Genomic DNA, 27,804 nt, shown 5'->3' with positions numbered 1-27,804 from the left:
TTGCACTCTCACCAGCAGTGCAGGAGAGTTCCTTTTTCTCCACATCTTTGCCAACATTTGTTGTTGCTTGTTTTTTCAATATGTGCCATTCTCACTGGTGTAAGATGGTATCGCATTGTAGTTTTAATTTGTATTTCCCTGATTACAAGTGATGTTGAACATTTTTTCATATGCCTGTTGGCCATTTGCATTTCTTCTTTGGAGAAGTTTCTTTTTAGCTCTTCTGCCCATTTTTTGACTGGATTATTAATAGGCAAGGAAGAAGTCAAACTATCACAATTTGCAGATGATATGATAACATACATAGAAAACCCCAAAAACTCCTCAGAAAAATTAGTTAAACTAATCAATCAGTTTAGTAAAGTGGCAGGATACAAAATAAACACACAAAAATCCGTAGCCTTCCTATACACAAATAATAAATCTGAAGAAGAAGAAATCAAGAAAACCATGCCTTTTATTATTGAAACAAAAAAAAAAATCAAATACTTGGGAATAATCCTAACAAAAGAAGTAAAGGACCTATACAAAGAAAACTATAAAACACTTTTAAAAGAAATAGAAGAAGACACAAAGAAATGGAAAGACATCCCCTGCTCATTGATCAAAAGAATTAACATTATCAAAATGGCCATCCTACCAAAAGCAATCTACAGATTCAGTGCTATTCCAATAAAAATTTTAATGTCATTCTTCAAAGAAATAGAAAAAATACTGATGAAATTCATATGGAGCCACCAAAAACCCCAAAGAGCCAAAACCCTCCTGGAAAAAAAAAAAAAAAGAAGAAGAAAATGGAGGCATCACACTCCCAGACTTCAAACTATACTGCAAAGCCATAATAATCAAAACTGCATGGTATTGGAACACGAACACACACACGGACCAATGGAACTGAATAGAAAACCCAGAAATAAACCCACAGATCTATGGTCAACTAATCTTTGACAAAGGAACAAAGAATATACACTGGAGCAAAGAAAGTTTGTTCAACAAATGGTGCTGGGAAAACTGGGTTACTACATGCAAAAGAATGGAACTTGACTACCACCTCCTCACACCATGCACAAAAACCAACTCAAAATGGATTAATGAACTAGACATAAGACCTGAAACCATAAAATATATAGAAGGAAATATAGGCAAAACACTACATGACATGTGCCTCAAAGACATCTTTACGGACACATCACTCAAAGCAGTGATAGTGAAGGCAAAGATAAACAGCTGGGACTATTGGCATCTTTTTACTACCTGCAAAGACTGACATTCATGGAACAGTAATTCCCTTTGTGACCACTTTATTAAACCTATGCTTTTAAATTAAACTCTAATAATATTTTTAGCAAGTCCTATAGACTAAACCTGTGTCTCAGAATTAATATATTTTGTGTAATGTTTCAAAATGTCATGAAATTTATAGTCTTACTTAGACAAAGTGTGCATACGAACATACAAAGAATTATTTATATATGATGCTGAGGTCTATAATGTCTCAACTTGAAGGCTCTCTGTCCAGAAGAACATGATCTATCTATCTGTCTATCTATCTATCTATCTATCTATCTATGAATCAATCGAAATGGAGAAGGCACAGTCCAATAATTTTGAATTTATAAAGTGAAATAGTAAAAGGAAAGAATTCATTTCACATTATATTTTATGTAACCTATATTATATAAATGTATGAATAGTATATATATATATGATATTTGTAGCTTTAGTTGTACAGAAATGTGTAGATACATACATATATGTGTTCAGATATATAGACAAAGATAGAAAAATAAATAATGCAAGTAATGCAGATAGCTTTTCTTCAAAATATTTTATGGCAATATGGCTTGGATATTAGCTTTGTATATGAATATCTCTATACTAGTAAAGAAATTATTTTAAATGAAAGAATTCACCATTTTTTCCTTTAAGTAAAATAAGAATATTTTATTACCAAATTAAATATATTCAGTTTATGACACTTTTTATCTATAAGCACTTCTAATTCTCAAGAGCATATGTCCTCACTGAGAAGAACTTCATGAGTTTGGTAATTCAGTTACCAAATTTGATTATGAATGAGTCTGTATGTTAATTGGTTAATTCATAAATGGTGCTTTTAAAAAGTGAAAATAACTTCTATTTTCTAAGGTTCCTGAAGTGAGTAGGACACAGATCAAGATATTAAAATACAACTCAATATCCTAATTCTTATTTATCATTGCAAAGCTACTGCCTAGTCTGCAGTGCTTCAGAAAATAGCTTTGTTGACAAATATACCACATTTTAATTTATATTTACCAGCAAGTTATCAGTTCCTTTTTTAGGACAGTAATTTCATGTATTGCTACACGGGCGTTAAAATATGATACTTTAGAAATCAGAAGACTGCTGCTGTCATTGGCAATGTGCAAAAGGCTCTGATGAGTATCCTTTGAAAAACTTATACCTTCAATGTAAAAAAAAAAAAATTAATCAAATCAACAAAAGCCAAGGAAGCCTGCATAAAAAGAGAATAGTGATGCAAGAGTGGGCACAATCATAGTTAGGTCTATTCATGTGGGAACAGCCTATGTGACCTGATGGTAAAAGTCAGAAGCACGCCAGTGACTCCTGCATTCTGAAAGTTAAATATAAGTGTAGCTATGTCATAAGTCAGTTTTCTGTATGATGTGTGATGCAAAATGTGAATTTCTGCAAAATGTGAATTTCATTATGCAATGTGCTTTGAATGTTTAACTATGCATTAAGTAGAAAATATTTGCTCTACTAAAGAAAGCAAGAGAAAAATAATACTTTCTGATGTGAATATACAAATGATCCTCAATACAGAGAGCTGAAGGGTTAATTACAGCACAGGCACTCTTGGGATGTACACTCAAGATGCCACAGGTCAATCTCCTTTCTACTAATATGGGAATATTCCTGCTGGCATAAGCAAATAGAGGCTCTGTCTCTTTATTATGCAGTCAAAATCCAATGGGTAGAAAAATAATTTAACTTTTATATTCTTTCTCAGAAGCTGTGTTAGATACCTGAACATATTTGGTAATTTTCTATCTCTAAACTTTCCATTTATCATCAAAAATTACATACATCAAAAACTGTCATGGATTTTTATGTGTGTGTATTTAAATAAGCTTTTGAAAATTTCAAACACTAATTATGTATAAAGAAACAATGAATCTGTATAAATCTTATTTGTAAAAGAAATTATACAGTACATCCAATGCATTGAAACATAGCAGTCAGAAAAAAATGAAAGTATTCTGATGGTATATATTTATAATTTATTTGACTTTATTATCATAATAAAATGAAATATATTTTCTATGAAACTTCTCTTCACAGGTAATTTGATAGTTATTCCTAACAAATTTGGTTTTCTAACAATTTTCTTACTATTTTATTAACCATAGATCACACATCATACAGTTGACATGTATAATGAGATAATTCCCAGTATATTCATATATAAAACCATCATCTCCATAAGAAAGTTGATGTTCATTTAACTCCTCAATCTCAGCTTTAGATAAACACTAAGCTACTTTCATTACAGATTTGCCTAATCTGGACTTTCCATATAATATGAAATGCTACAACTTGTGGTCCTCTGTTATTCTTCACTTAGCATAATATTCTCAATGTTCTCTACGCACCATCCTTCATTTTATTTCTGAATAAAATTACATTTCATGGGTATATCACTCTATTCATCTGTTTTTCAGATGATGGATATATAAATTATTTCCAAATTTATTATGAATAATGCTGACATGAACATAAGTGTACAATTTTTTGGTGTATGTTTGTTTTCATTTAACTTGCTGTTTTCATTTCTCTTGGATATATACCTAGAGGTGCTATTACTGGGTTATATGTTAACTTTATATTTGGTTGTTTGAGAAACTCATACTATTTTCCAAAGAGGCTGTACCAGTTTACATTCTCAACAGCAATGTATGACAGACAATTCAACCTTCTCCACAACTTTGCTATTTTGTCTTTTTCAATACAGATATTCCATAATGAAAATGGATTTTACATACAGTTATTTTGATAATGACTAAAGCAAAGCACATTTTTACATTCTTACTGGTCATTTGTATAAACTTTATAAGTAAGTATCTTTAGATTATTTACTCATTTTTAATTGGGTTGTTTTTTATGTTGAATTATAAGGGTTCTTTTTATTCTGAATGTAGTTCCCTTTGATATATTATTTTCAAACATATTCTCCCATATTAAGGGTGATTTTATCTTTTATGAAGTATCCTTTAAAAGTTAAAAACTTGAGAAAAACCAATGCTGTCCAATTTATTTTCCTTCCTTTGATTGTGTTTTTGGTGTCTTATATAAGATTTTTCCTAAATCAAGTTAACAAGATTTAATTTTAAGTTTTCTGTAAGAGTTTAATGATTATAGATTATATGTGATGCCTTTTGAGTTAATGTTTGTTTATGGTGTGAACAAGGGGTTCAACTTCTTTTTTTTACCTATGGATATCCAGTTTTTCCAACACCACTTGATGAGAATATTTTTCTTCTCCGCACTGAATTGTCTTGGTACTCTTGTCAAAAATTAATTGGCCATAAATGTAAAAGTTTATTTCTGGAACTTCAAACTAATCTTTGATCTATTTTTCTATCTTTTGCTATTATCACACTGTTTTGATTACTGTTCTTTATAGTAAGTTTTGAAGTTAATAAGTATGAGTCATTCACCCTTGTTTTTCAAGTGATTAAGGGTCACCCACATTAGGGAGCGCAATTTGCTTTACTCAGTATACCAATTCATCTCACTCAAAAAATACCCCCATAGACAGATCCAGAATCATGTTTGAACAAACAGCTTGATACCATATGACCCAGTCAAGTAGACACTTAACATTAATAATCATAACTTCTAACTCTCCTCTGTTAAGTATTTCTATCATGAAATTTTCCATGCATCTACCAAGATAATTACATCCTTTTGTCCTTAATTTGAGATTTTGGGGTGGTAAACCTACCTTCCATTCCTGGAATAAATCCTATTGTGTATTTTGTATAATCATTTTTGTGATAGCATTGTTTAGATTTTTTTTTTAACTTTCTTCAGTAAATGAGTTGGGCTGTATTCCCTCCACTTTCATTTTTTTTTTGAAGTGTTGTAATAAAATGGCATTAACTATTAAAGTTTCAATATAATTAATCAATGAAGTCATCTCAGCCAGTATTTTTATTAGTGGGGCAAACAAAGTTTTAAAATTACTAAATCAATCGCTTTGCTTGTTTAGGTTTATTCAGGTTTTACATTTGTTTCTTAAGTCAATTTTAATATTTTGTGTCCTAGAAATACATTCATTTCATCTATGTTGTGTAACATTTTGGCATTCAATTACTCACCGATGTTATTTGATGAATCTAATACAAGTTATTCTTCCCTACACACCTCATTTTATAATTATCAAATATACTATATATTTATACTTTGTGTGATAAGAATTAAAATTATATGCATGCTAGTTTTTATAAACACTTAGTTATTAAGAGGGAGAAATATAAAAATTATACTCTTTTATAATTAACTACATAATTTATTGGTACTCTTTTTTAATGTAGTTTAGAATTGCTGTCTAGTGACACTTTTAGCTTGAAGAAATTCCTTCATGATTTATTACAAATTGGATTTGCCAGCAAGATAGTCTCTAAGTTTTTTTCATTAGTGAATATTTTATTTCACTTTCATTTTTGAAAGATTTTTACTAGATCTTAGATACTTGACTGAGATTTAGTTTGCTTTTTCTTTCAGCACTTTGAGTATATCACTTTACTGCCTTCTGGTCTCCATTGTTTTTGGTATAAAGTTAGCTGTTAATTATACACAATTCCTAGCCCACGATGAGCCTTATTTCTTTTGTATTTTCAAGATTATATTTTTGACTTTCAACTTTTTGATAATTACAGGTCAGAATGGACATATATTTTTGTTCATCCTACTTTGACTTTAATGTAAAATTAACATTTTACATCAAATGGGAAATGTTAAAGAATTATTTATTTGTATGTATTTCTGTTTCTTTACCTCTTTTTACCCCTTCTGATTCTTTAATTGCATGTATGATGATACATTTTACGACCAACATTTTTCTGAGTTATTCTTTCCTTTGTTCTATTTTGCATGCATCCCTAACACTGAGTAATTTCTATCAATCTATTTTCAAGTTTACTAATTTTATTTCTACCATCTTTAATCAATATTTGAACCCTCTAGTGAAATCTTCATTCCGGTTATAATTTTAAATTCCATGATTTTCATTTTAGATATCTATATCTATCAGTGGTGCATATATATATATATATATATATATATATACTTTTATATCTAATATCTCTATATATCTCTATTTAGTGAGAAATCATTATATTTTGTTTTACCATTTTAATTTCTTTATATTCCTTGGATACATTAATAGTAAATGCTTTGAAACCCTTACTAATTCTGAAATTTGAGGCAACATCAATTGCCTTTTCTTCTTCCTGTTCTTTTGTGTGTGTGTGTGTGTGTGTGTGTGTGTGTATAGTTATTGAAAATAGGACATTTAGGATAATGTCTTGTAATAATACTTGATTTTGACCCCTCCTACCCCAGGACTACACAATGTGGTTGTTTTCCTGTTTATTTGTCTAGTACCTCTTTTTGACTTTGCCAGCAAAGTCTATTTCCCATGCAAAGTGAAGTCTCTAATTTTTAAGAGTATAACTTTTAGCACGTGCTAGTCACCCCAAACCTTTACTGCTAGTGATGGCAATATTTTTAAGTGTTCTCTTTGACTCTCTCTTTTTTTTTTTTTTGCTCCCTTTGTTAAGCTTTCTCCTGTTAGCCCTACAAAGAATTGTTAGTTTCCGCTAATGTCCTAAATTCTTGCTACAGTGCTACAGAGAACTCTCTTCAAACTGCCACAACCTTAAAGTTTAGTTTTACTTGAATATGAATAGATATTAAACAAGAGTATATATCTATGATAAAGATGTTGCAGGCATTGTAACTGAAAATATCTTACTCTAATCAGTCATTTTCTTTATTTTCTTAAAAGCAATTAACTTCGTAACATCAATCTTCTGCCCAATTATCAGCCATCCCTCAAGTGATCCTTGGTGGAATTGTAAAATTATTTCATATTCCAAATTGGCCTTTTTATTAGGTAGTTTAAATTAATAGTTGCAAATGAGAAAAACCAGATACATCGAGGCAATAATAACTTGACATAATTCTTCTGCCTTAAATTTATTTTCTTTCATCTCTTACTATATTAATTTGCTCTCTATACTTACATTTATTCTCAACCTAGGAAAGTTAGCCTTTATGAGGAGGATTAAATAGGTTACTTGTGGGAGACATAAAAAGCACAGGGTAAGCACTCAATAGTATGCCTACTATTACTCTTCTTTCTTACTTATTCCATATTTCACTGTCCATTCTCTTGATGTATTACTTTCCTTGGAACTTTACCTTACAACAAAACAAAATCTTCATAGAAATCTGATTCCCCTTTAAATTAGTTTTCTATGTTTGTGCTTTGCTTTATTGCTAAACTTTTGAGGAAAAAATTCTATTTCCTTTTCTTGGAAACCATTAACTTTCAGCAATTTCGCTTCTATTGACTGTTACTCATTGGACAAATGCCCTTCTTAGCCCTTTCATAGTTGAATTATTCAACAGTTAATATAATTGATCATCTCTTCTTCTTAAAGCAGCCACATTCTTTAAATTATGTACCAGTGCATACTAAGAAGTTTCAACTTCTTAATGAACCTTGAGGTGATTTTGCTCAATGAAATAAGTCAAAAAGAAAGACGAATAAAGGATGGTTTCACTAATATGTGGAACATAAAGAAACAAAGCAAGCAAAAAAAGCAAACTCAAACCTTTATAGACTCTAACAACAACATGGTGGTTATCAGATTAGTGGGAGAAATGAGCACAGGGAGTTTCTTGGATAAGGATAGATTATAAATAGGCCTTTGAGGTTGGTAGAGGTGTAATATATATGTATTTATTGAGGTCTGAAACTCTGCTATTGAAACTTATATAGTATTATAATCCAATGGCACTTCAGTAAAAATAAATACCCTCCCTATACACAGATAAGTTCACCAATTCAGAAGTTTGCCAAACCACATACTTCAGAGATTTTTATGGAGGCTTATTAGCTTAGTTTCTAATCTTTCCCCCATTCACAGAGGATTGGAAGGTGGGGAATAAAAATAATTATTTTACTTAGTTTTTCTAGTAACCAGTTCCCATTTTGAAACTATCCTGATCATCATCAAGAATCACTTCATTAACAAGATGCTCCTATAACCCAGGAAATTTCAGGGGATTTCTCTGTGTAAGAAACCAGGGTCAAAACACAAAATATTATAACAAAACATATGGCTAGTGCTCTTATAATTTAGGAAATTAAATGGGTTTTAGGAGTCCTGTGTGAGGAACCAGAGACAGATTATTAACTGATTGATTGTTGATTGATAGATAGATAGATAGATAGATAGATAGATAGATAGATAGATAGATAGACTTCACAATAGTTTAATAAGGATGAGGAGGAACATTTAGAAAGGAAAAGATTGAAGATGAGGGGAAAGGGAAGAGAACTGGCAGGTGGAGCTGTCCAGAGCTCTGACAGAGACTGACTTTAGACTGAAGAGATACATCACATTCATTCTAGCAGAAACCAAAAAGGCAGATATGGTCTCAGATTCAACTAAGTTTATCAAAGGAACACAGAAAATTAGAAGTATTCTCAATAATTCAGAAGAATAAGTACACATTCTACTGAATGTGAACAAATGAGAGTCAAAGTTGACTAAAGAAATGACAGTTGAATCCACTCAATTATAACAGACCATGAATTGATATTGGTACCCACTAAGTTATTATGTGATATTTTCCAGGAGCATTTATAATAGAGTAGGGAACATGGGGTACTCAGGCTCTGTTTATCCTCCCATCACCAGCCTATACAGCTGCTACCTGTGGCTTTGCCTTCCTCGCAGGTTTCATTACCCACACATGATCATGTGTCACTGCAAAAAGCCCTTAAGTGCAAGAGCACAGGTATGTGAACCTGTGATTATGGAAACGTGGGCTGAAGAGTAGGGGATAGAGGGAGATTTGTGGATATGGGGCTCAGCTGCTGCTTGCCTGTCTCCCTGCCTTCTGGTCTGCCTCTGAGTCCAGTCCCCTGATTGAGCATTAAAGGCAAGTTAGGTATACTAAAGGCTCCAAAATTATTTTTCCATTTGCCTGAATCAACCACGAACATGCCGAGTATGGGATGGCTGGACAAAAAATAGTGAAGCTAAATCATGATTGGAATTTTAACAGTTACTTTGAAAGGCCATTGGTAAAGTAAGAGGAAAATGATTAATTAGAATAAATGTCATTTGTATCTACTCTAGAAAGTAAAGGGAGTGGGGACATGAGAAGGTTGATAGGGTGGTTTAAGTTTCCTTTTATCTCTCAGATCATGTCTTCCTTATTACCTTTTCTACAGACCTTAAAAATTCCTTAAAGAACACTATTATATGGTATTTATTATTGTTAGTATTTTATATAGTAGGAGTTTTTCTAGATAAAAGCAAAATCTAATCCTCAAAATAAACATTTAATTTCTTTACATATTTTATCATTATGCTTAGAATGAGGCACTGTGTTGGAGAAAGGATATTTTATTAAATGGAAAGTAGAGAATGAAGTTAGTCGAAGTTTTAGGAGATGTCACGTGTTGAGAGGAAGAATATTTCTGGAAGATAAAGTGAATGATCACAACATTAATAAAGAGATAACTTGTTGGAGAAGGAAAAATTAGTGTTCAGTGTCTTGTTGTAGGAAGAAAATAATATAACAAATGTTTAGAGAAGTAAATGAAAAGGAGAACTGCAGGATATGGTTTGGAATTAATCAAGTGCCAGTAATTATATGTGTGGAGAGTGGTGATAACAGGTTTGAGCCTATATTTCTCTGTGGAGTGCCCTCTCTCCTAAGGAAGATAATGTACTACTAGAGAATGGCATTGGCCATCCATGAAGGAATGAAAGGAACCCAAAATTGAATCTTCTTGACAGTAGATAAGTTTACTATAATGATATAACCAGTCTGATGGGGTGATCTATGAGGATGCCTAGAGTCTAGTGCCCCTGGATGCTGATAATGCGTTAGCTCTCCATCTACCTACACATTCTTCTCTTACCTCCCCACAACATACATAATTCAAATAATGGAGGGAAGATTCTGAATACAATTGGGACATACAAGCACTATTATTGGACAGCAGAAAGTTGTTTGTGTTTCAGGTCACACAACCTATCATAGAACCCAAAGGCTAGTCAATTATTTTACTCAGAGCAAGGAGAAATAGAATTCTGCAATGGATAACTCAAAAACAAATTGGGCCATCCTGTCACTCACCATATATTGACAGTTTGGCTAGAACACTTGTGTAACTCTCAACATATCCTGAAAACAAACTAAATTATTCAGTTTTGGAAATGTTTTATTCTTATGTTTATTAATTTTCAAAAAAATACTGCTTAGCTACTTTGTACCTGTTTAAGCTCTCCTTTTCTGTTTATCTTCTTTTCTAGAAAAGATTCATCACTTATTTTATTAATTCATTTTAAATATTACCCCATGAATGCTCTCAATTCTCTTACTCTGAGATATACATATTTTGCAACTTATAAATTTAATAGACAAAATAATAAATACTCTTGAAATTTCTTAATCTCTTAAACCAATCTTTTTACTATTGACATTAGTTTTTCAAATTTATAATTTTTGGGCATTCTAATCAATACCCATTTCTTGAGATTTTCATAATTTCCACAAGTATTTGGTAATTTTTTTTTAAATAAAGTTTTTTTTTTTTTAGATTTATTTTTATTTATTTTATACAAGCACTGGAACAGTCAGAAGCTGGGAGGGTGAGAGAATTCACCAGAGCCAGAGCCGAGAGCAGAGCAGGTACACTGAGGTAAACTGCTGAGGGGAGCAGCGGGCGGCAGGAGAGGTTTGCGCGCCATGTGGGACCCTCCTCTGGTGGCCGGGGAGCAGCCGGGGATGGGGATCGAACCGGTGCTGCAGAGGCTGCGGGCAGCTTTGCAACCCAGCACTCAACCACTGCGCCACCGGGGAGGCCCATATTTGGTAATTTTGAATTTCATTTTAACTGAAGGTGTTTGTCAACTTATGCCTTTTATATTTACATATCCTATATGAAGAGGAAAAGCCAGTACTTCTAAAACTTACATTTTAGGCTGTTTTTGGTAAGAATGAAGGTGCAATTGGGTGTGTCATGGAAGAGTTTGTGCTCCATAGTTTGGGAGCTGATGCTCCCAATTTCTCTTAAATGTTGTTGTCAGTATCCTGGATTATTGCTACTGTATATTCTGATATAGGGATTTCTCCTGACACAGATGATACAGTTGTCTCAGGGTTCCCAGAATCTTTGCATCTAGGAGTGATCACATCCAACTCCTGCATTAGGACTAGCTTTATAAGGTTTGAATATAATATTCTGCAGTAGGATATGGCCTTTTTAAAAAAAATCTTTCTAAGTTACTTCATATTTTCCAATTCCATTCCAATGCTGTCAATATATTCCCAAATTTCTAAACTTATCTATAAATTTTAGGAATTTGGGTCATGAAGGAAAACCACAATAGATACTAAAGGTTTTACTATTTTTTCGTAACCTAAGCAAAAATCATTCAGGTAAATAAGAAATAACTATGAAATTACAATTGTAATTGGAAACCATTTAGTAGTGTATTCAGATAAATAGATGAATAAGACATCAATAGAAGAAGGATCACTTTCTTATCTTTAATTGTGGTTCATTTTCAAAAATACAAATGTCATCCAATCTATAAAATAGAAATTTAAATTCTCATGACTTTAGCATTGTATTTTCTTTCAGCCAACTTAGTATCTGTGATAGTAATTTTGATTAGCTACTGTTACTAACATTTTATTTAACAACAACTCTGAAATTGCTTTATGTCAATGCATGGAAATAATAAATGTGATCTTAATGGAAACTCTATCCAGTAATGACTTTTAATACATAAGTGTGATTTATCTAGAATTTTGGTTGTGCCTGAACGAGGAAGACGTTGCTTGTCCCACTTCCAGCAAGCTGCTCTGATGGGGGACACTGTGCAGAGGCTGTAGAGTTCACCCCACACCATAACATATATAGCAACTCACCTGGGTCAAGACTGCCTTATTTCTGTTCGGCTCTGAAAAGCTTCACACACTGATGCTGGCTGCATCCCACACTGCAGGAAGCCACGATTGTGGATATGGCTCTCTGGAGTCCTACAATGAGGAATTAAACAGAACTTGCTTGCATGATGCCCAGCAACAACTTGCTTTGCCAATATGAACAGCAAGGAGATGCTGAGGCACCAGACGGCCTCTTCCCAGAGATTGACTACTGCCAAATTGTGGGCATGATGGCCGCTGGCCTCCTGTAAAGTTCTGGCCAGGAGTTGCTCCACCTGAGTGCGTTGCTCCTAGAGGAGGAGAAGGAGCTCTAGATGTTCTGTGCCATCCTGGAGAACCTGTCCCCAAGCTCCCACTACAGCACTACTCAACTGAGTATCCAGACAGACCAATGGGCCATATGCCACCCTGTCTTCCAGCACCTGCTTAGCTTGGACAATTTGCTCCAAAAGTATGACAAGAAGTTGTCACTGGTGGTACTGCACTGCTTCCTCATGCTTTGCTAGCATGGGGCACATCAATGTGTTGCTACACTTCTGTGACTTGCTTTTTTTATAAGGGTCCCCTGGTGCTGTTCCAGAATATGCTAGGCATGCTATATCTCAAGGAAGGGCTGATTATCCAGACAACTCTGCCTCCTTCTCCAATTAGTTTCCAGACATATTGTTGCAGATTATGGACAGGGAGTTGCTGCTGGAGAGGGCTCTATGGCTGGCTGGCTCCCTCACTGATCCCACCCATGGATACCCAGGGCCTCAAGCACCTCCCCTACCTCATTGCAGACCAGTGCCAAATCCTGGAGACCGGAACCATGACCAAACCCTTTCAGGTTGTTTCTTCTTCTTCTTTTTTTTTTCTTTTTTAAGATTTATTTATTTATGCATACAAGGGCTGGGGTACAGGCCAGAGATACTGGGGGGTGAGAGGATCCACCAGAGACAGAGTGGGAACAGAACAGGCAGACTGACTGAAATACACTGCTGAGGGGAGCAGCGGGCAAGGAGAGGTCTGCTGCGCCATGTGGGTTTCTCCCTGGTCGACTGGGGATCAAACTCGTGCTGCAGAGGCTGCAAATTGCTTCATAGTGCCGTGCTTAACCCCCTTGTGCCTCCAGGGAGGCCCTCAGGTTGTTTTTTTTTGTTTGTTTGTTTTTTGTTTTTTGCGGGATTCAGAAGGAGTCTGGTAGCATCTCCCTTCTCTTCCAGAAAGACAACCTGGAGAAGCTTAAAGTTCAAACAGAGACAACAGGAGTATGAACTCTGGGAATTTATCGTGCACACGGCACATTTACAGTTCATGGACCCTGAAAACTAGGGTGACATTGACTCCAGACTACAGAATGGAGAGCCACCAGCAGGAACACACAAATTATGTGCTTCGCCCAAGCTGTCACCAGAACTGGACTTCCACGAGAACGACCACCGATGCTATCTTTTCTCACAAGGACAAGCATGGCTGGGAGAGGGGAGCTGAATGGCCTGTCAGGCTGGTTTCCAGTTAAGTTTGTGGAAATCCTATATGAACATGAACGGAACAAAGAAAATGCCAGGGCAGGGGCCAAAGCTGTCACAGAAGGTGTGACGAACCTTTGTGAGTCGTCCTCATCTCTGTTTGCATTGGAAATGAAGACGCTGTCCCTGCTTGGGGGCTCCTGCCAACCTGGCTGAGCTGTTTACGGAGGAGCCAGCAGGCGTGGAGGCCATAGGAGACAGAGACTCACCAGTTCCATGTAAGACATGCATGGTGGATGAAGACCCGCACTCCTGGCCCAGGCAGTGTTCCCAGCTGTGCTCGCGCGACCTTGCCTGCGCCCAGAAGAGATAAGCGCATGCGCAAAGAAGAGGTCTGGGTCCGCTCCTCTGCTTGGGGCTCCGCGAGCGCGCGCAGCACGAGTGGCTGGAGGTGCCCTGCTCCGACCTCGAAGATTGGCATTGGCCCTGGTCTTACGCGGGATGCCCCAGCTGGATCCACCTCTAGTGCCAGCTCCATATACTCTGCTATTTCTCCATCCTGCCCCAGGAATTTCCTGCAGGGAAAAAGAAGCCCTGGCGGAGAGGGCGTCCAGGACTTGTTTGAAGCAGCATTTTCTCAGCTGGAATATAAGGGGTGACTCCTTCTCCTGTGACAGTCACTCGCCCAGACCTCCCTTGACCTATCGTCAGCCAGTGAAGGCCCTTCCTCCCCCAAGAAGATGGCAGAACTGTTCTGGACTAGCTTGGTCTGCTTTGGGATGTCTTGGCCTGCGGTGGCCCAGGCCCACTCCACGTTGCGGTGGGAAGAAGAAACCCTGGGCACTGAAAGCAGGACTCCACCTCAGGTGTCCAGAGCATCACTGGAAGGCAGTGGGTGACAGCAACCGAAGGTGAGTGATCAGTTCAAACAATCGCTTCCAGTGCCTGGGGGAGGGCCCAGGCCTGCCAGTGCCTTCAGCTTTGCTGTTTGTGCCGACCAAAATCCGGTAAGAGGTGAGAGCCACACATGTTCTGTTAATTTCTGCACAAGATGGGCATGGGTGGGGGGGTTGGGGGTGGAGCCTAGGTATCCTTGACCACTTTGGATTTTAAATAGATTGTGTCTGACAAAATAAGTACTAGTACGAAAGGCAAATTAAACCTGAAGTTTTAAGTTAAATGTATTTTCACATATACCTGTGTGTATTGGTGAGAAACAGAATCATTATGAACTGTGTGTGAGTGTATAATAACTGAAAGCTGTTTCAAAGTTATGCTTTTTATGATTTGAGGGCAGTGGCTTCTCAAAAATGGACACTGTAAGCCTAAATTGATCACCACTGGAAGCATTTGTATAGTGTATAGTGTGTTGTATAGTGTATAGTGTATTGTATAGTGTATTTATAGTGTATTGTATAGTGTACCATTTCTATAGTGTATGGGGTTACAAGTATATACATATACAATATGCAAAAGATCACCGTAACTAAAATATTTCTTTTTCTTTTTTCACTTTATGCAAATGATTACATTTGAGACCTACGAAGAGTGATTTTCTTCTGATATAGGTAAATCTGATACTGTATTATTTCATGTATAAGGAATCTGAGATTTAGAGGCAGAGCCCAACACTGGGAAGTAGTCAGGGATAGGCAGGAGGCATCCCTTATTCTGACTCACCGACACAGTATTCTTATGGTTCCTGGGTTGTGAGAGTACACTTTTCTTTTTCTTAACACATTAGCATGTGTGCATTTATTACATGTACCAACATTAACCAATCTGCTAAAGGCCAAGGGCATGAGAAAATAGAATACTAAGCAGATAGGATTTTTAATGTAATTTTTAATGCCTCAATAGTAAAGGGGTTAGAGGCTTAATACTTCAGTTACTGTTTTTGCTTGAGGAGTTTTAGCGCACAGGAACCATCTATAAACAAGAAAGGTGGGTATTATAAAAAATGAAAATAAATCATTACATACCTTCATAATAAGAGTAAATAATAATAAAGAACCTACAAGACATAGTTTTTTTTAATAATATATTGAACTAGCATAGTATTAAAAAGAAATAACAAAAATGATAAAAGTATATCTAGGTTAGGCACACTCATAGTGCATCAGCATATAAATGGGTATAATCTTTTTGAAAATGTATTTGTAAGTAGATAACATATATGTTAAAACATTCATATTCTTTGGCTTAGACTTGGTAACTTTTCTTTCAGAAGTATTTCCCCAAGGAAGAATAAAGCACAACCAACATGTTGTAATAGTGTTGTTTTTTGTGAATTATATTTATTAAACATTTATTTTTATTATTTATATAAAACCAGCAAATTGGGACTAACTTAGTTATTACAAAGTAAAATATAATAAGTAAATGTTTAATCCAACAAGTAAACTAAAATCCAACAAGCCACTAAAATCCTTTTCAAAAATTCGACATAAATCATGTTAGGATAATAGTAAGTGAAGATGTATATAAAATTATATATATATATATCAGAGACATAGAAATATAAATATAATCACATTAAAATAAAGTTTACACAGAAAGCAACTGAAAGACAATTAAAATATTAACAGCAGTATTACTTAGCAGATGAATATAAACATAGCTTTGGATTTTTTCTCCTAGATACTTTTCTCTGCTATTTTCCAAGTTTCTGTGATGATTGTGTATGATTTTTTTAAGATTTATTTATGCATACAAGAGCTGGGGTACAGGCCAGAGATGCGGTGGGGGAGGGGGGGAGGGGAGAGGATTCACCAGAGACAGAGCGGAGAACAGAACAGGCAGACTGACTGAAATACACTGCTGAGGGGAGAAGCAGGCGAGACAGGAGAGGTCTGCTGCGCCATGTGGGTAGCTTCCTGGCTGGCCAGGGATTGAACTTGTGCTGCAGAGGCTGTGGGTCACTTCATAGTGTAGTGCTTAACCCCTTGTGCCACCAGGGAGGCCCTGATTGTGTATGATTTCTATAAACAGTATCATGCCATATAACATTTGCAAGAGTTATGATGACTTTAAATTTTCGTTTCTGAAGTTGATATTCACATATTTCAATGTTCTTGCAGTCATCAATCAAAAAAAATAAAATTTGGATCTGTAAATTCTGTACTGAAACAGTGATTCTATTGGCATAGGAATGATGCTTACCTAGGACCTTTTTTTTATATATAGTGATTTATTTCTTTTGTTAAATTTGGCATCTGTTTTTTTTTTTTTTTTTTTAAAGATTTATTTATTTATTTATACAAGCACTGGGTACAGTTAGAAGTGCAGGAGGGTGAAAGAATTCACCAAAGCCAGAGCGGGGAGCAGAGCAGGCAGAAGGACCGAAGTACACTGCTGAGGGGAGCAGCGGGCGGCAGAAGGGGTCTGCACGCCATGCGGGACCCTCCTCTGGTGGCCGGGGAGCAGCTGGGGATCGAACCAGTGGTGCAGAGGCTGCGGGCAGTTTCGCAACCCAGTGCTCAACCGCTGCGCCACGGGGGAGGCCCTGACATCTGTTTTTTTAAGGGATTTTGTCTTTCATTAGTTGTAGCACATTGCTGAAGAGAGCTCAGATGTATCTTGGAGTGAACAATACAAGTGTATTTATTTTACTCAGATGAGAGGTTATGTAATATAAGAGTAGCTGCATATCCTTAATATTCTCTTCTCCTAATAAAAACAAATAGCTTAAAGCCTCTTAAAGTGTCTGCTGACACTGGGTTTGACTCTAACCCATTCTGCACATCTGAATAGACACAATGCTCTGGGGAAACACTGAAGTCAATTGGTGTGATTTTTAAGCTTCATTTGAACAGTCCCTAAGGTGAGGAGGACTCTTCTTTGTATCTATTCTGGAGAACAATAGTGTAGATTGCTATATAGTTTTTATAAATTGAGGATTGGCATTCTTTTAAAAAGCTTAAAAGGATGCTATTAAATGCTATTGGACCCTAAGGACTTAAGACAATTATCACCATTTCTTTAAAATTATAGAGTATGTTGTAATTTATATGCTAAGGATTGGGAAAAGATGATGCAATACATGTGATTCTTAGCATGTCAATTAATAGGAATAAGATTATATTTTAATGTTAATTTTAGGTGTGTGCACTTTGCCCCAAATAGAAAATCAGTTACTTCTATCTATAGACTTTAGTAGTCTGTACTTTAAATATTCAATTTATGATATAATCATAATCTGCATTGTGATAGTAGTATCAAACCCAGAAATTTAGTATAATGAACATTGTCTATGATCGTGAATGGATTATATTTGCAGGTATTTCACAAAATAAACAATCTAGTAGCCACTATTGAGTAGACTATGGAGGAGTAGATAAAGTGAAAGTTTGGTTTTATAGTTTTTAAGTAAATGGGTAAAAATGTTAAAATATGTAAATTTATGTGTTTAACTATGTTTGTAGAATTACTGACTTTTAGCCAACTTCAAATCTTGAGCTCAGTTAAGCAAAATTTTTAGCTTACTTTTTAAAGTATACAGATAGGGCCTCCCTGGTGGCACAAGGGGTTAAGCACTGCACTATGAATCAATCCGCAGCCTCTGCAGCATGAGTTCGATCCCTGGCCGGCCAGGGAGCAACCCACATGGCACAGCAGACCTCTCCTGATTCACCACACTCACTCGCTGTTCCCCTCAGCAGTGTGCTTTGGTCAATCTGCCTGTTCTGTTTCCTACTCTGTCTCTGGTGAATCCTCTCACCAGCCCCCGCATCTCTGGCCTGTACTCCATTTCTTATATCCATAACTAAATAAATCTTTAAAAAATAAAGTATCCAGATATATTCTTAAATTTGTTTAAATAAAAATGAATAAGGAATCATAAACTTTAAAAATATAGAAACTACTGCTTCCATTTAGGGCATACAAGAAGCAGGATGAACTATAAAATCATAGTAGTTAAAAACCATTAGAGTACTAAGATCCAAAGATCTTATATACTAAATCCCAGTTAGTATATAGAAGCCCTTCCTACCTAAGAGCAGAAAGACCCAGGAGTGTCTTTATGCCTTGAATAATGGTAAAAGGAAAATCAACCACAGATTGACATGTAGAAAAAGATGTTCATCTTTTAATGAACTAATGGTAGCATATATATGCTGAAATGACAAAGTAATTGTTCTGTATTTTCTCAGACCCAGAATGAATATATTTTGACACTCTGATATTTTCCTGTGGGCTTATCAATGGTACAGAGGCAAACAAACCAAAGACTGGGAAGGAGCAGGGTAGGAGAGCTAAGATACACCTTACTGGTTTGCAGATGGTTTTCCCCAGTCAAGGCAGCAGCTAGTTGAAGAGGTAAGGGAAATCTGTAAAGCACTTCAGGACATCCCCATTTGTATTGTGGCAAACTTCCAATGGCAAGGGCAGGTCGTAATGCTCTGAGAAACCCCTGTAAAATACTGTGGAACTTCACTAAATGCCTGAAATAGTCCTCCAAAAAACAGATCTGGAAGCTGTGTAGGGCTTATCAATCTAAAGTGCAGAATGCAACGGGTAAGATTGCAGAATAAAGAACACCCAGAAAACAAAATATGAAAACCAAACTATAAAATAGAAATAAATGTCCCAAGATATGGGAAGCAGGTGGTTAGATTATAAATTATAATATGACCTTTGAGACTGACCACTTTTTGGATCCCACGCCCTGCTAAAGGAAATGTGATCTCACTCTCAAGTATTTGAAAAAGAAAGCAGTAATTCAGTCTATCTAAAACTGCAGCAATGTCTAGATACTTCTAAATTACAGATGAGACTCGCTCAACTATAGCTACCAAGTGCGCAATATTCTGGGCATAAATGAATGTTATTTACTTCCAGTTCTAGTGATCGAATGATCTTACACACAAAGTGTGTATGCTGTACAATAAAAATAAAAATAACATATGAGAAATGCATAGAATCAAGTAAATCCATAGATAAGAGTGGGAATGATTAATAGAAAGAAATACATAGAAAATTGAGAAACTGAAATTATGTAAGAACTTTAAAAATAGCTATTAAAAAGTGTTGAAAGACACAATGGAAAATTTAGACAGCATGCATGAATAAATAGATAAATTTAGCAGACATTGAAATTGCTTAAAGAGCCAATAGAGGGCCTCGCTGGTAGCACAAGGGGTTAAGACACAACCTATGGAGCTGTCCACAACCACTGCAGCACGAGTTCAATCCCTGGGTGGCCAGGGAGCAACCCACATGGCGCAGCAGACCTCTCCTGATTCACCCACTGCTGCCCTCAGCAGTGTACTTTTGTCAGTCTGCCTGTTCTGTTCCCCACTCTGGCTCTGGTGAATCCTCTCACCCCCACACCTCTGGCCTGTACCCCAGTTGTTGCATGCATAAATAAATAAATCTTTTTTAAAAAAGAGAAAATAGAATTTATGGTAATGAAGCATTTGTTAACTGTGGAAAAAGCAGGCTAGATAGAGCAGAAGAAAGAATCAGTATACTATAAGGTTAAGTTAAAAAAATTTAAAAAGGGGAAGATAACTAGAAGAAAAAAATATGGAAAACAGACTAGAACATATGAGCTTTGCACGATGAATAGTTAAACACTGAACAGCTTGACTGAAGTTGTGTCTTGTAATTTAATTTTGCATTTATCGTTTTATCCCTAATGTCATGAGTGATCAGATGGAACTATAGATATAAAGGAATTGACATTTTGAATATACTTACAACTTGTAATTTTCTTTCAGTTTTAGTTTGAGTACCACCACATTTAACAGAACTATAATAAAAGGGCATAAACAGAAAAATATCAAATCATATTAAAATTAATTTATTACGGATATAATGAAATAGAGCACATTGTTTTCTTTAATGAATATTCAATATATAGTTTCATTCATGCTTATTTTCATGTATGTTTTTACATAATTTGCTTTTTTAGTTCATCATACTTGATAGAAAACATTCCTTATTTCTCATAATTTGGATAAAAATACAAATTTGAGGGGCCTTCCCGGTGGTGCAGCGGGTTGAGTGCAGTGCTATGACACTGTCTGCAGCCTTTGCAGCACTGGTTCGATTCCCACCTGGCCAGAGAGTTTCCCACATGGCGTGGCAGACCTCTCTTATCTTGCCCGCTGCTCCCCTCAGCAGTGTATTTCGGTCATCTGCCTGTTCTGCTCCCTGCTCTGTCTCTGGTGAATTCTCTCACCCTTCTGTGTCTCTGTCCTGTACCCCAGCTCTTGTATAAAAATAAATAAATCTTTAAAAAAATACGTATTTGATTCTTAATTTTACCATTCATTAAACTCTTTGTTTATCTGTATCTTATTAAAGTTATTTTTATTCAGTGTTCCTCAGGGTATATTTTTGGCAGCAACTGGACAATTCATCAAAGTTGTTAACCTATCTTCTGACCCATGAAAATATTCTACTACTGCACCTTCTACTTCTCTCATCCCCCATCTAGTGGCTGGACAATATCACAGCGTTCCCTGAAAGGTACCCATTTTATGTGGGACAGAATTGCCTGAAGTAACCTCCCACTCAGTACCAGTTAGAATGTATGTGAATAAGAACTAAAAACTTCCTGAAATGTATCTATGAATTTCAGTGTCTATCTATAATAGCAGCTTGTAATACTGTAACTAGTATAACACTATTTTTCACTGAGTTTTAGGATAAAATAGAGAGCATGACAGCAGATAATTTTTAAAAGAAAAACAGGGCATTCCTTCTAAATTTTCACTATTTTGTGGGAATTTCACTTCATTTAATAGTTTTATTAAATTCACTGTTTTTGTTTTAAATTATATTTCTAATTGCCCTTTAAAAGTGATATTCCACTTAGTAAGAATAGAAACTTCCTTTGTATCTTCTGTGGTGCTTAACAATATCATGCGGATAGTTATTGGTAAATAACTCTAAGGAATAAAATAAATATATAAATTTTTGAATGTAATATTTATTTAGATATTTTATTTTTTGTGGCATGTGCCAAATACTAACATATGTCACATGTATATTTTCTTATTTTATATAAGCACTCAAAAGGAGGTGCTTATGAGAAAAGGAAAAGAAGAATGACAGTAGTCTGTTAATTATTTTTTATTTGAGTAACCAAAAATTTTTGTAAAAAAAAACTGTCATATTTGAGGTGTTCTATGAGATGGTGATTATAAAAAAGATATAAACATACCTTTGCTAGCCTTGGTTTAGTTGAGAAATCAAACAAGTAACTTATATCAAAGGGAAAATGCTATTATAAAGAAAATCACTAAGTACTTAGACCAGTAACTAAATTTTTTATGGTATGAAGAAATATTGAAATCTCAGAGGAATGCATTTTAGTTGAATCCGAGCAATCATGATTAAGAAAAAATGGAGGGAGATTTTTTTCAAAGCTAATAAACAGCCTGTGAAAAGGCATGAATATACTAGAGATAGCAACATCTTTACAGGAAGAGTAATACTTTAGAAGAGAAAATTAAGAGTCACGACAGAGTCAAAACCCAAAAGTCCTGTGGCTGTCATTCCAACACTTCTAGACTTAACTGGAAAACTAAAGTATGCTGACCACAATTGGCATATTGTAGACTGGTGTGTAACAAGATCATTTTTACCCACTTCTCATGACCATCCGACTCAGTCAGAAGCTTCCTAGCTGTTGTTCCTTTTTACTTTCATTTCTCTACAGCTTTTGTTTATTGTACATCTAGTCTGAGAATATTTCTTCCACAATTAAACACTTCTAGAGGATCATAGTGAAATTCAAAATTTGAATATTAAGTTCAAATTTGTTATGAACCAGGGTATAGGCCACATGCGCAGGAGGGTGAGAGGATTCCCCAGAGACAGAGGGGGAACAGAACAGGCAGACTGATGAAATGCACTGCTGAGGAGAGCAGTGGGTGAGAAAGGAGAGGTCTGCTGCGCCATGTGGGACCCTCGCCGGCCTTCCAGGATCGAACTGGCACTGCAGAGGCTGCGGACAGCTTCATAGCGCTGTGTTCAACTGCCTGCGCCACCAGGGGAAGCCAAAGCTCATAACTCTTTAAGATTTTTTTTATAAGATCCATTCATGTTACCAATTGTGAATCTAATCCATTTCCCCAAGACAGTGAACATTTTATTATCTTTAACTAAATTAGGTGTCATTTTGAGTTGCTGTTTCTAGCTTATTGGATATTCATCAGCAGTAGCAGATGAGTCTGCTTCAATAAAAGGAGATTCCTGTTGAGCAAAGTCACTTGTTATATGTTATTTGTTGAAAGGACATGTTCCTTTTGAACTGTAGTGGTCTCATATGTGGCTTTTGTTAACGTGTTTTCCAGAAGCCCAGGCAGAGACTTTAGACACCTTTGGATTTATCAGATATATAGAAAATATAGAACAAAATATAGGAAAAAATGCTCATATTGCATCTTAAACTACCATAGTGAACACACACTCCCAAGAAACTGTGTGGGTTAAGGGGACCATATGGCAGTATGGCAAATATAGGCATTTTGGTAATGTGAGGAAGCTGTTTATGTAACTTCCTTATATGTTGGCAATGCATTCCCTAGGCCTGTGAGACCAGACCTACTTGGTAGAAAAATAATGCTAAGGATGCTTTATGGCTTTGTGAATCACATTATTAAAAATTAATAGTGGAAGACTGGGTCCTTTTGTTGCATTTTACCTCATGGTCACCTGTAGAGTCTCCACTAGAGTCTGATAGTGAGCAAGAGTTATTTTCTGATGTTTCTGACTAAGATACCTTCCAAATGTGAATGATACCTTAAGATGCCTTCCAAACTTCTCTTGAATTCTCCATGTTAATGATTTGATCATGGTAGTGGGCCATCATGATGTCCTGAGGGAGGGTGAGGTAGTCAGTGTTCCTACAGACTCAATTTTAACAGTAGTTGAAGAACTGATACAAATATGAGGCAGAAGGTCATGCTCTACTGCTGCCCCTGCTGGTCTCTCTGTTCAGTGGAGCAGATTTCTAAAGCAGTATCTATAGAGAAAGTGGCATATGGCCTGCTGGGCACTATAATATACCCAAGGATGGACAGCACACCTGGAAGAACAGTTTTTAATCAAGGTTAACCCCTCCTTATAATATAAATCAGAATGGCCCAATTTCTTTCACAGTCTCAACAATGAAGCCCTTCTATCTGGTTTATAGATATTTGCTATGACTCTGCTATGCACTGGGGGTTGATCCCCCAAACTGATAAACTATACAGAAACAAAAGACTCATCTGGGGTCACTGGCAGGCATAAACTCCCTGGGCTTCCTGGGCCACTTTCTCTAGGACTCACCCCAGTGCAGCAAGGTTTCTGATGGGGTTTACAATGGTTGCCTCTTTCTTGTAAATTCAAATTGGGGTTGAAGCACAGGCCTACCTCTTACGGATACTCCAGCAGTTCCCCATGCTAATATTGTCTTTGTTTCCCAACTCACACTAACCCACTACAAATAAGAGAATAGAGAAAAGACATAATCTTGTTTATTATTACAATATGTAACATTACATCATAAAAATGCTTATCACACAGAAGGTAGTGGGAAAATAACATTTTTTATACTCATGTCCATTTTAGGCTTATTTGATATCTGGCAGTTTTCTCTATGTTAAACTATTTAATTGCTGTCCTGTGTCCTGGTCCAATGTTCAAACTTCTGTTTCTTTCTGAAATTGGAAGATCTGGAGAAAACAATATGAGAATAATAATAAGTACTAAGATTATTTGACTTTAATAAACTTATTATATTCAAATGAGGAAACTTGAATTTTGAAAATGAAGGAGCATGAAGTGGCTGATACTTTTAAGGGAACATTTTCTATTTTTTTTTTTAAGATTTATGTAATTATTTATACAAGCACTGGGTAGTCGGAAGCGCAGGAGGGTGAGAGAATTCACCAGAGCCAGAGCGGGGAACAGAACAGGCAGACTGATGAAATACACTGCTGAGGGGAGCAGCGGGTGCGGCAGGAGAGGTTTGGGTGCCATGTGGGACCCACGCCCAGCAGCCGGGGATCGAACCGGTGCTGCAGAGGCTGTGGGCAGCTTTGCAACCCAGCGCTCAACCGCTGCGCCACCAGGGAGGCCCACGGGCAGTTTTTTCTAAATAGGGATATTTTGAAGAAAATTATTAGACACATAGTTTATTTATTTTTTTAATTTTTTATTTTTATGAGATTTATTTATTTATTTGTTTGTTTGTTTATTTATACATACACTGGGTACAGTCAGAAGCACGGGAGGGTGAGAAAATTCACCAGAGCCAGAGCGGAGAGCAGAACAGGCAGATTGACGAAGTGTAATGCTGAGAGGAGCAATTGGCAGCACGAGAGGTCCCCGCACCATGTGGGACCCTCGCCAGGCAACTGGGATGGAACGGGCGCTGCAGAGGCTGCAGGCAGCTTTGCAATACAGCGTTCAACCGCTGCGCCACCAGGGAGGCCCTATTTTTTTTTTTAAATTTATTTATTTATGCATACAAGAGCTAGGATACTGGCCAGAGAGGCAGGGGCATGAGAGGATTTACCAGAGATAGAACGGGGAACAGAACAGGCAGACCGACTGAAATACACTGCTGAGGGCAGCCTAGGGCAAGACAGGAGAGGTCTGCCTTGCCATGTGGGTTGCTCCCTGGCCCTGTGGAGATCGAACTCGTGCTGCAGAAGCTGCAGATTGCTTCCTAATGCTGTGCTTAACCCCTTATGCCACCAGGGAGGCCCTAGACACATAATTTTACTTTACAATGCACCATGGTTATAGACTACCACCTAATAGTAAAATGTTAGCAAAAGAACTTTTGTTACAATCAGAAATGGAATATATTACTTGAGAAGATCAGACAGTAAGCTATCAAATTAAGTTGTATAAATGTTGCGTAACAGTTGAATGGCATAAAATCAACAATATTTTAGGATGCCCTTTAGAAAACACAAACTAGATAAAACAGCAATTTCTGTTGGAAGGAAAATCAAATTCTCCCACTTTAATATAAATGAGCAGAGGATTTCTCTGAAAGCTTTTAATCCACTCCAGCAGTCAATCTTCTTACAGAGAGAGCTGTCCTATTATTTAGATGTTCTAAGTAAAATTCTACCTGAGTTAATAGTGATTGCTTTGTAATAAGAGAATAAGAACTAGTGTATATATGTAAATTTGGTTCCTTTAATTGTGGAAGGAGTATGTGTATGGTGAAGTGTTTCACAAAACAAAAAATAATCATACTGTTAGCAACTTACTTCTAATTATAGTATCTAAATAGTTCTTCCTGGTTAAGTTTCTAGTCCAGTCCACATAAGTGTCAGTAGGTAAGAATTTGAGAATGGCCTCTCACTTTTCTTCATCTCAAGTAAAAACTCAATGGTAAGATAAGATTTTGCTTACATTATGAGTAATATCTTTATGTGTATGTGGTCTCACAGTTGTTTAATTCTAGATTGTATAACCTTTGCCCTTTACTTCTCTTTCCTTTAATTTTCTCACTGTCCTCTAAATTTGGGTACTATGACCAGTCATAGTTACATGTTCAGTTTCAATGGATTTATATATACAACAAACAGGCTGTTTTATTGTCTTCTATTATATTGTCTTGCTTAAAACCTTCAAATTGAATGTACTGATTTTTGTATACTCTTATTACCTTATTGTTCTTATTACTCTTATTGTTCTCATACAACTACTAAACCATTATATGCGAAACGAGGATACTATGTTCATTGCTCCAAATAATTTCTTTCAGTAAAAATCCCTAGACTATAGAATAATGTAAAAATCAAAATATGTATTTGTTTGTGTTTTAGATGTACCATTACAATTTTTAGACACAGTAGGAATGCTTAAAGAATCAATTTTGTTTTGTCATCCCTTTTCTATAATCACTGTCACTGGTAAGGACCTCAATGTTTTACATGTTTCTGCTGACAAACCATGGAGAATCACAGAGCATATTATTCCTATTGGACTATCTGTATGTTTTCTTCTTAGTCCATTTGTCTCCATTTGACCCTTCTTCACCACAGGTACCTTCCTTTTTGTTCTATTGGCTGCCTCTCCTTTTACATATTCAGCTTTCTTTCACACCAAGATAAAGAGGGGAAGGGGAAATGAATTTGTCCTTAGACTGTGTTATCATGAAGATAATGAGACTTTTTGTACTGCCAAATTTCATAATCTTGATCACTTTTAGTATGATTTTTTATGCTAAGAGAGTGTCTATCCTTACCGTACTAGGATTTGTGCTTGACTCTGAAGGAGGAGGAAGTAGGAAGCAGGGAAGTCCCACTCAGTCTCAATATGCTAAATTAGTTCAATTGCTGCTGAATTGATGAGATCCTTAAAGGCAAGTTACATACTCAGTTTATCTTTACCTCCCTAGTGTCTAATACTATTGCAAAGGTGTTGAATAACATCAAGAACCTACATGTATGTTTCTCAGAATATAAGAATTTATTTGTTGTTCATACATAATACATATTTAACCAGTTCAAAATAATTTGGGCTTATGTTAGCAAGTAATAAAATCTGCAGCACTGATATAAAATTTGAAATTATCCTGTCAGATAGTATCTTAAGTACTCATTAAAATACTTTGAATTTTGTGAAAAAAGTATTTTAGTTTGTAAATTAGCCACATAGCTGGAATGAAAAGTTAAAAAAATATTTTCAGATTAATAAAATTTTGAGGTCACTGTAATGACTCAGTCAAATAGTATTTTGAGTGCTAAGAGAAAATAGCAAAAAGTCCATAAATTGTTAAAATAAATTTTTTCCCTCTAAATTACACTTGCACGTCACTATGCCGCTTTCAAATGTTTTCTAAAAGGTATGATCTGATTGTGATGGTATGTGCTAAAAATATGCATTCACATTATAAGAAAATTAAGATACCAAGGTGTTTCTATTTTATGGTAGTAATTTTACTATTATTCTAAAGGAAATACAGTGTCACTAGAGACAGTGTTACCTAATAACTTGTATGGTCTCTGAAGCGTTTCGTTAAATCCAAAACATTAAAAATAGACCTACTATGTTATTCAGCAATTCCACTCCTAGGTATATACCCAAGGAATGTAAAAACAGTAATTCAAAGTGA

The sequence above is a fragment of the Talpa occidentalis genome, unplaced genomic scaffold (assembly GCF_014898055.3).
Source record: "Talpa occidentalis isolate TD23 unplaced genomic scaffold, MPIMG_talOcc4v2.1 talOcc4.8, whole genome shotgun sequence".
In the NCBI taxonomy this organism is placed as follows: domain Eukaryota; kingdom Metazoa; phylum Chordata; class Mammalia; order Eulipotyphla; family Talpidae; genus Talpa; species Talpa occidentalis.
This window is presented reverse-complemented; position numbering follows the sequence as displayed.